This window comes from Oncorhynchus mykiss, chromosome 7, assembly GCF_057628025.1.
Source record: "Oncorhynchus mykiss isolate SJ-2025 chromosome 7, ASM5762802v1, whole genome shotgun sequence".
NCBI lineage: Eukaryota > Metazoa > Chordata > Actinopteri > Salmoniformes > Salmonidae > Oncorhynchus > Oncorhynchus mykiss.
In genome coordinates, this window is record NC_143028.1 from 36,866,990 (window position 1) to 36,877,641 (window position 10,652).

Here is a 10,652-nt window from a genome sequence, read left to right on the forward strand (position 1 = left end):
GTTATAATATATATTTTTGATGCACAATGTACTGTATGGGTTCTGCAGCTGTGCTAAAAAGGTGAGTTGGAATACTATGTGTAGGTTCATGGTCCAGTAGCTATCAAAGGGGAAATAAACGTATCATCATCATTTCCAGAAAATACATTCTCTGTCATCATATCCTGCATTAGGGGAGGCTGAAATTTACACAGACAAAAAAAATGCATTTTATTGTCTATGTAGCTACTGTAGCAAGAAAGCAAGTAATGTGATTATACTTGTGTTACTTATATTTATTTGTGGTGTTGGCTTGTGTTACTTGTGTATTATTAAAAGTTGCAGGTTGAGGTTTGTCACAAACGGTGGCTCACACAAATGGTGGCTCACACTGCTTTTCCAACTTGCTCAAGACCAACTGAGCATATGTCGTTCGATCAACACTACCAGACAAGTTTATTAAAAGTTTATAAAAAGTAATGTGGGGGGGGGGGGGGGGGTCCTATTAATAGGCTATTTGGAATTGTTTTAAATGTCATACCAAGGATCATTTTGCTATTTGATTTTGAATTTGAAGACCCCTTGAAGTATAAATTTATAATATTTAATTAACATTTTTATTTGGCCTTACTGCTATTATCCCATACAAATGCATTTTTTTTTTTTTTTTTACCTTTATTTTACTAGGCAAGTCAGTTAAGAACAAATTCTTATTTTCAATGACGGCCTAGGAACAGTGGGTTAACTGCCTGTTCAGGGGCAGAACGACAGATTTGTACCTTGTCAGCTCGGGGATTTGAACTTGCAACCTTTCGATTACTAGTCCAACACTCTAACCACTAGGCTACGCTGCCGCCCCAGCGGATTCACTACATGGAACAGATAGTCCCCCCCCCAAAAATTTTTTTTTAAAGGAAGTGTGTCCTATATCTGAGAGATATAAGAAAGATGTGTTTACTTCAATAAATTTTTTCCACTGGTACTTGGGGACCTTCAGAAGAGTCTTGTGAGGCCTGTGGCCCTCAAAACAACTGACATAAATGATTCAGACCTCTTGACTTTTCCCACATTTGGGACTTCTTGGGTATGACGCTACAAGCTTTGCACACCTGTATTTGGGGAGTTTCTCCCATTCTTCTCTGTAGATCCACTCAAGCGCTGTCAGGTTGGATGGGGAGCGACGCTACACAATATTTTCAGGTCTCTCCAGAGATGTTCGATCGGGTTCAAGTCTGGGCTCTGGCTGGGCCCCTCAAAGATATTCAGAGATTAGTCCCAAAGCCACTTCTGCATTGTCTTGGCTGTGTGCTTAGGGTCATTGTTCTGTTGGATGGTGAACCTTTGCCCCAGTCTGAGGTCCTGAGCGATCCGTTTATCTTTCCGTCGATCCTTGCTAGTCTCCCAGTCCCTGCCGCTGAAAAACATCCCCACCGCATGATGCTGCACCACCATGTTTCACCGATGGGATGGTGCAAGGTTTCCTCCAGGAGTAATGTTTTTGTCATTCAGGTCAATGAGTTCAATCTTTGGATAAACTCCAAGCGGGCTGTCATGTGCCTTTTACTGAGGAGTGGATTCCGTCTTGCCACTCTACCATGAAGGCCTGATTGGTGGAGTGCTGCAGAGATGGTTGTCCTTTTGGAAGGGTGTCCTTCTGGAAGATTCTCCAATCTCCACAGAGGAACTCTGGAGCTCTGTCAAAGTAACCATCATGTTCTTGGTCACCTCCCTGACCAAGGCCCTTCTCCACCGACTGCTCAGTTTGGCTAGGAAGAGTCTTGGTGGTTCCAAACTTCTCCGTTTTAAAAATGATGGAGGCCACTGTGTTCTTGGGGATCTTCATTGCTGCAGACATGTTTTGGTACCCTTCCCCAGATCTGTGCCTATTCACAATCCTGTCTCGGAGCTCTACAGACAATTTCTTCAACCTCATGGTTTGGTTTTTGCTCTGATATGCACTGTGAACTGTGGGACCTTATTTGGTTCAGCTGCCTGTAGTCTTTCCAGATCATGTCCAATCGATTGAATTTACCACAGGTGGACTCCACTCAAGTTGTATAAACATCTCAAGGATGATCAATGGGAAACAGGATGCACCTGAGCTCAATTTTGAGTCTCATAGGAAAGGGTCTGAATACCTATGTAAATAAGGTATTTCTGTTTTGAATTTTGCAAACATTTCTAAAAACCTGTTTTTGCTTTGTCATTATGGGGTATTGTGTGTAGATTGATGAGGACATTATTGTATTTAATCCATTTGAGAATAAGGCTGTAACTTAACAAAATGTGGGAAAAGTCAAGGGGTCTGAATACTTTCCGAATGCACTGTACGTATTCGTGAGAATCACATGTTTACATAGAGGGGTCATAATCGTTTGTAGGCAATCCATTCTGACACTACAGAAGATTTTGTGAGAAGACTGATTTTCGGGATGTGTCATGGTCTGACAAACACCGCTCTAGCTCTGTCACCTTAGATGCAGAAATGCGACAATGGTGGATGGTGGATTGAGATGCATCCAAAACAAAAAAAACAGATACATATAGTCTCTAGCTTATTACGCTAATTCGATTCCCGCGGGGGTGCGGACATCCACGCTAGGAGGTTTTAACAGAGAGGAAGAAGCAAAGCGAGAGACTCCACTCCTGTCAACATCTGTCCACACGAGAATATAGCAATAAACAGACCAAGTGGGGAGATGTTGCTGTCCATAGTTTAGTCACACTCGATATCTCAGACACCACTGGCTAGATTTTGACAAAACTTAGGTGAATGATGCGTCTTGCCATAGAGATCTGGCATTTACAACAATACACTGGTCGGCACAAGAGGGGCGCATAGATATTTCGAACAAGCATATCTCCTGTCCCGTTTGAGCTAGTCATGACCTTTTGTACATACAGTATAATCTCCTCATGAGCAACATGTTTCCCATAAGTACTTATAAGCTCATCACCATTACATTTTCTGCAAATTAGAGTTTTTGTATCCCACCAAACTTTGAACAAGCATATCTCCTGTCCCTTTTGAGCTACTGTTATGGCATTTTGTACATACAGTACCCGTCAAAAGTTGACACACGACTCATTCAAGGGTTTCTCTTTATTTTTACTATCTTCTATATTGCAGAATAATACTGGAGACATCAAAACTATGAAATAACACATATTGGATCATGTAGTAATCATAAAAAGTGTTAATCAAATCAAAATATATTTTATATTTGAGATTATTCAAAATAGCCACCCTTTGCCTTGATAACAGCTTTGCACACTCTTGATATTCTCTCAACCAGCTTCATGAGGTAGTCACCTGGAATGCATTTCGATTAACAGGTGGTCCTTGTTAAAAGTTAATTTATGGAATTTCTTTCTTTCTTAATGCGTTTGAGCCATTCAAAACATAACCCTATTCGGTAAAATACCAAGTCCATATTATGGCAAGAACAGCTCGAATAAGCAAAGAGTAAAGGACACTATTAATAAGAAGAGACCTGCTTGGGCCAAGAAACACAAGCAATGGACATTAGACCGGTGAAAATCTGTCCTTTGGTCTGATGAGTCCAAATTTGAGATTCTCCCCAACATATATAGCATTCTATTCTAAACGCATCGGAGTTTGTGTGGAGACGACCAGCCCGGTACTGCATCTGGTAGTCGTACTCGTATAGCTTTTCTATCCAGCGAGCCACCTGGCCTTGTGGTTCTCAAAAGTTGAGGAGCCAGGTGAGTGAGGCATGGTCAGTAAGGAGGAGGCCTTAAGTCCCATAGAGGTAGGATCAGAAATGATAGAGTTCGTCGACCACAGCCAACAACTCTTGAATTGTGACAAAGTAGTTGCGCTCTGCAAAGTTGAGGCTCCGACTGTAGGAGGCCACCACCCGTTCACAATCTGGACCCTCCTGCGACAGAACAGCCCCAATGCCCACATTGCTGGCATCTGGATCCATGATGAATGGGTGCTGAGGGTTAGGGTATGCAAGGACCGGAGCCTTGATAAGGGCCTCCCACAGTTAAGTGAATTGCGGCCGCGCAGTCCTCATCCCAGTCAAACCGCTGGTCCTTGTTTGTAGAGGGCTGTCTACTGTTGCAAAGTCCTTGATGAACTTCCGCTAGTAAGAAGCCAGGCCAACAAAGCTTCTCAACTCAGTGAGGTCCTTTGGGACTGACCAGTGCTTAACCGCCACTACTTTGGCTTGATCACCTGCGACTCCATCTGCCCCTGACAACATGGCCCAGGAACCTGATCTGACGCTGCAGTAGGTTACACTTCTTGGGATTTAGCTTGAGTCCTGCCTAACAGAAGGCGCGTATGACATCACATAGGTTCGCCAGAGCTCCCTGGATGTCTGCAGTAGGCACAAGGAGGTCATCCAGGTAGACCACACACTTGTTGCAGAGGATTGCACACAGCACTTGCTCCATAAGAAGCTCAAAGGTTAGTGGAGTGTTGCAGAGCCTGAAGGGCACCATGGTGAACTGCCACCGTCCCTGTCCAATCGAGAAGGTGGTCTTCGGCCTGGCTTCTGGGGCAAACTCCACTTGCCAATAACTGCTGCAGAGGTCAAGGGAACTGCACCACAGTGGCCCTGTGATTTAATCTATGTGTGGGGGGGGAGATGGGAATCCTTCCCAGTCACATAGTTCAGCTGCCTGTAGTCTGCACAGAAACGCCACAAGCTGTCCATCTTCTTGACAAGGACTACAGGGGCCGCCCGAGGGCTGTTGAATGGCTTGATGAAACTTGTATCCGCCATCTCTTGGATCTTCTGCTCTGTTTCCTCTCTTCGCCAGTGGCAAGCGATGGGGCCACAAACGGATAGGTTCTGCGTTGCCAGTATCAATAGAGTGCTGGACAAGACGGATTCTCCAGTAGTCTTCATCTCATGCTGCAGAGACATCCACTAAATGCAAGCAGTGTTTCCAACTTCTCCCATTGATCAGGCTCCAGACTTTCCGAACACCTCTTCCCTTGTTCCCGCACAGCTTGCTGGGTAGCTTCTGAAGGTACGTCCACTCTGCCACTTCTCATCTGCTGGGGCACACTCACCTGTTCAGGGGGCATCAACTGCTGCTTCTCATCTGGAGGAAGGATCTTTCGGGGGCTGTCTGTCCACAATTCCCTTGCCTTATTCCACTGCTTTGAAGTTCCATCACAGAGACTTTCATCTGGAGTTTCCGTGTTCCAACATCTAGGCCTTAAGGTGGTAGTTAGGGCAGTGTAGTCCCTCCACTGGTCAGAGCTCTAGTACAGCCCCTACAGGGGCAAGCTGCACAGCCATTTCCTCTTCAGCCCATCCATTTGACCACATGGCTAGCTGAAACTGCGCTAGGTAGGGTTCCTAGGACTCCACTTCCCATAGCAGGCATCCTTCACTGTCCGGATGGGCACCTTATTCCTTGGATCACTTCCCGCCGAGACTCAGCACCTGGAGCAGAGTGCTAATTTCCTCCTCTTCTTGCCCAGTCTTCTTCATCAGATGCTTCACAGGCTTGGGTGTATAGCTATTACAGTTCTGACACCAATGTAATGGTGACTGTCTAGTAGACATTTTGGTATCACATGCACTTACTGTATGTCAAATCCTGAAAAGGTTCTACAGCTGTACCATTGAGAGCATATTGACTGGCTGCATCACTGCTTGGTATGGCAATAGCACCGCCCTCGATCGCATGGCGCTAAAGAGGGTTGTGTGGACAGCCCAGTACATCACTGGGGCCGAGCTCCTTGCCATCCAGGACCTCTATATGAGGCGGTCTGAAAAGAAGGCCCGGAAAATCGTCAAAGACTCCAACCACCCGAGCCGTAGACAATTTTCTCTGCCGCCGCATAGCAAGAGGTACTGGTGCATCAAGTCTGACACCAACACGCTCTTGAACAGCTTCTATCCCCAAGCAATACGACTGATAAATAGCTAACAAATTAGCTACACGGACTGCCTGAGTAACCTCTTTATTTACCTTTATTTCCATCCTTGCTGTAACGACGTGCTCTGAGTCGGGAAGCAAGTTCAGGGAGTGAGTGTTTTAATGAATAAACGTAGCATAATACAAAACAAGAAAACACGAACAGAGCAGCAACATGACACAGAAACAGAAGCAATGACGACTGGGGAAGAAACCAAAGGGAGTGACATATAAAGGGCAGGTAATCGAGGAGGTGATGGAGTCCAGGTGAGTGTCATAATGCGCTGGTGCGCATCACGATGGTGACAGGTGAGCACCATAACGAGCAGCCTGGTGCCGGAGAGGGAGCACATGTGGCACTTGCACTATTTCTAAGCACACCGATAGGGCCCTACACACTCACATACATTGTCACTCCAACACACAAACAAACACTCACTCCATCATTTGCCCACTCAAACATAATATGCACATAGATTTATACTGACTCTACGCACCTGCACACCAACTCACATACAAACTGCTGCTACTTTATCTTATGTCCTGTTGCCTTGGCCACTTACCCCTATACATATCAACCTCCATCACTCCAGTATCCCTGCACATGTAAATATGGTATTGATAGGGGAAGGGTGTGTATCTGATCTCACCTAGGAATTAATCAAATATTCCCCATTTATGTCAATTTTGCATGCCTTCTCAAACAGCTGCAACAGTATATGCATCTGAGTTTATGGTTGTTTGTAAGGAAAAGGAGTTGAGTGTGTATGGGTGTGTGTGTGTGTGTGTGTCTGTATCCTACATCTGTTGCTAGGGAGTAGTGATGTTAGGGACAATACAGGATGAATCACCATAATTGCTTGCTAAAATAATAATTGCCTGCCAAAAATATATATTTTTTTGTAATGGCAATCCTGGTTAGAGGTAACAATCCTTTGCATGAACTAACTACATTATTACAAATATGATATATTATTTGTTAATCATGGAAATTAAGAAATGCAGGATTCTCTCTGCAGCCCTGGGATCCGGGGGGGACAGGGGTGGTCTGCCGGTCACTGGGAATAGTTGGGAACAATTGAAGGTTCACTTAGTAGCAATGCAAATATCATGGGCACTCAATCACTATGGTATTATTATTTGTATTTTTTTGGTACTTTTACTCCTTTTCCTGATATCCAATTGGTAGTACAGTCTTGTCCCGTTGCTGCAACTCCCCTACGGACTACGGAGAGGCAAAGGTCAAGAGCCACGCATCCTCCGAAACACGACCCTGCCAAGCAGCACTACTTCTTGACACATTGCTCGCTTAACCCGGAAGCCAGCTGCACCAATGTGTCGGAAAAAACACCGTCCAGCTGGTGACCAAAGTCAGCTTGCAGGCGCCCGGCCCACCACAGAGTCGCTAGAGCGCGATGGTGCAAGGAAATCCTAGCCGGCCAAACCCTCCCCTAACCCCGACGACGCTGGGCCAATTGTGAGCTGCCTCATGGGTCTCCTGGTCACGACCAGCTGTGACACAGCCTGGGATCGAACATGGGTCTGTAGTAAAGCCTCAAGCACTGCGATGCAGTACCTTATACTGCTGTGCCACTCGGGAGGCACTATGGTATGTTTTAATGGTGAGTTTACAAACATATATTCTGATCAATAGATTTGAAATGCCATGACGTTGCCCTGTTGGGTGAGGTTTATGACCCCCCCCCCCATAAATACCTTTCCCACTTCTCTCTCCACTCTATTACCACAGAGAAAGTATGGTATTTTTTACCTTTTCTTTAATTTCACCTTTATTTAACCAGTTAGGCCAGTTGAGAACAAGTTCTCATTTACAACTGTGACCTGGCCAAGATAAAGCAAAGCAGTGTGACACAAACAACACAGTTACACAGGGGATAAACAAACGTACTGTCAATAACACAATAGAAAAATCTATATACAGAGTGTGCAAATGTAGTAAGATTAGGGAGGTAAAGCAATAAATAGGCCATAGTGGTGAAATAATTACAATTTAGCAATTAAATACTGGAGTGATAGATGTGCGGAAGTGTCACGGGATACTAGGAGTGGTGGGTTGGAATCAGGCGCAGAGAGCAGGGTTCAGTAAATCCTGATTTATTCTCCTGACAAAAAACGGTCATGCCAACATACAGGGCGCATAAAACAGAACAGCCCAAACACAGGACCAAACAGTCCGGAGAATACAAACATGAAAACCACAACTAACAGAGTAGCAAAAAACAATTCCGCACAAAACAAGGGCGGGTCAACCTACTACATATAGGGAAGCTAATTAAACTAAAATACACACAAGTGAAACTAATAAGACAAAACCAACAGACAAACGAAAAAGGGATCGGTAGCGGCTAGTAGGACGGTGACGACGACCGCCGAGCACCGCCCGAACAGGCAGGGGAGCCAACTTCGGCGGAAATCGTGACAGGAAGATGAATGTGCAAGTAGAGATACTGGGGTGCAAAGGAGCAAAAAATTAAATAACAATGGGGATGAGGTAGTTGGGTGGGTTATTTACAGATGGGCAATTCTTTTCAGATGGGCTATTTTTGCAATTCGATGCTATTAATACATGTTTTATTGCAAAAATAATAACAATATTACACATCAATACAGGGACATTCCTTTGAAAAAAATGAAATAATAGAACACCAGGCGCCCCCCCCCCCCCCAAAAAAAAAAAATACAAATAAAGAATAATTATGTGACAAGGCAATGAAACATTAACAGACATGACTTCTAATACTTTTTCCAGTTTTTTCAGTTTCACAAGTTTGAGGGATTTATAAAAGGACGTATCGCTCGTTCAGCCTGTGTATGTTACCAGTCTCGAATCTGAACCCCTGCTACTCGGAGCAGATCGGTTACTCCCACTGATGGATTGGAAAACCAACCATGTATGGTCACAGTGCCTTCTCCACTGACAACACTGTCTTCCCCAAACGCTAGCTGCAACGCAGTCATCCACGAGGGGTGTCTGTCGAATGCACCCCTTGGGAAAAAGACGCTTCAAAACCTCTTGGTGCAGAATCCGATCCAAGGAGATATTACAATATCTCAACACATTCCCTCAGCAAACCTGTTTGACCATTCTTTTCGTGATTTCGGGCCAGCAGTCTCTGTGAATGAGCATCTTCCCTTCTCCTTGAAGTTGTGCAATACTGTAGTTGAGATTAACTTCTCTTGCCCTTCGGACACTTCCGTAAGCACTGCGGCCATCTCAGCAAGAAAAACATTTATGAGCTTGCTTCCGATGATACATCTTCCGACTGTCACCCCAATGACACTAATTGCGACAGTCCAGCAACTTACCCGATGACTCCCACTGGTGAAACACTTTGCGATATCACAGATATCAGATATCCTCTTCTCAGTTCACAGGTACCACGCGGTTGCCACGTGGACGCTGTGGTGACTGACAGCCACTAAGCATTTTGAATGTTTGTTTTTTTTCCCCCCCTTTTTCTCCCCAATTTCGTGGTGTCCAATTGTTGTAGTAGCTACTATCTTGTCTCATTGCTACAACTCCCGTACGGGCTCGGGAGAGACCACAGACGCCACAGGAGTCGCTGGTGCGCGATGAGACAAGGACATCCCTTCCGACCTAACCCGGACGACGCTAGACCAATTGTGCGTCGCCCCATGGACCTCCCGGTCACGGCCAGTTACGACAGAGCCTGGTGTCTCTGATGGCACAGCTGGCACTGCAGTACAGCGCCCTTAACCACTGCGCCACCCGGGAGGCCCTTTGGTTGAAAGGTTACAGCCAATCTACAACCTACGCGGCTGCTGACAACTCATACACAGGGCCCGACCTTTTTGTTTGTGCCTCGGACACCCACACCAACCCCTGGGGACGGGGTCCCGAGACACAAAGGGGAGGATACAAGCCCAGACCCATGAGCCTCTTCGAGGCCGGTGGGGGGGTCGAGACTACGTGCATTAACTGTATGAGGCTGTCAGAGCAGGAAACAAATCTAGTTGTAAACTTCCCCATGAGAACAGAGAGGAGCGAACAAGCCCCTCGACGGGGATAACTCAGAACACATCTGATATATCACTGAGGTGTACCACACTGGTGGTAATGGAAGTCCAGCGGACTTTTCCACTTCCAAAATAAGATTGCCATCACGTGGAAGGGAATCTCCAGAACATTGGTCATGAACCAATGGAAGAGGAATGCCCTAGACATGACATTACAAACAATGCCATGATAGTAATTTTGCCAAGACCTTGGACGTACTGTATATAGAATACAGTCCAATTAGATGTTTAAGGTGTGATAACTATATTTTGTATTAATCTTTTGCTTATGCTTTTATTCATTTTATTTGACACTTAGGAAGTGATAGAGCCATAAACAACTTCCCCATACAACCATGAGTTAGTGCCACAACGCCGCTCATTGGGGAGGAAATGTAATGACACATTTTGTGAGTATGTGTGCATTGTTAATATCTGCCTAAGTTACTGCCCAGATCTTCCAGTCTGGAGACAAGATGACAGGGACGCAACAGCGATCACCAACTGGACATCCGCTGCCTAGCCTTGGAGCGGCCTGCTTCATTCGCAGAAACCCTACCCTGGTCAACCACCAGAGGGGGACCACAACAATGGTCCACAACCGGGACAACCCATGGTCATTTTTTTGTTAGTTTACAACTTGCAGGAAAATTGCAAGATTGAACCCAACAAAGGGGGACTGTCATGACGTTGCCCTGTTGGACGAGGTTTATGACCCGCCCTATAAA